Here is a 315-nt window from a genome sequence, read left to right as displayed (position 1 = left end):
TATGTCTATTCAAACCAAATTATGCCAGATCATTTTTCTTCTAACCCTTGTATTATTCTCCAAATGAGTAAATATTCTTTTCTTTCCTGGGATCTGTTAAAGGCTTTAATAAAGTTGCATGCTGGACTTGTGAAATGTTGCCCACTTTTAGTGCATCTGGGTTATCATCATTGCTATCTCCTTTACAGGGAACCATTTGGGTAAAGTGTCAAAACTTTATAGAGCAACAACAAAGTACAACTATGGTTTTGAAGCTTGCTATTAGATCTAATGTTTGTCAATGGCTTACAAATGAAAGCTTCGTCAAAAGAACCA

This window comes from Octodon degus, unplaced genomic scaffold (genome assembly GCF_000260255.1).
Source record: "Octodon degus isolate 3935 unplaced genomic scaffold, OctDeg1.0 scaffold00016, whole genome shotgun sequence".
NCBI lineage: Eukaryota > Metazoa > Chordata > Mammalia > Rodentia > Octodontidae > Octodon > Octodon degus.
Note: the sequence above shows the minus strand (reverse complement) of the source record.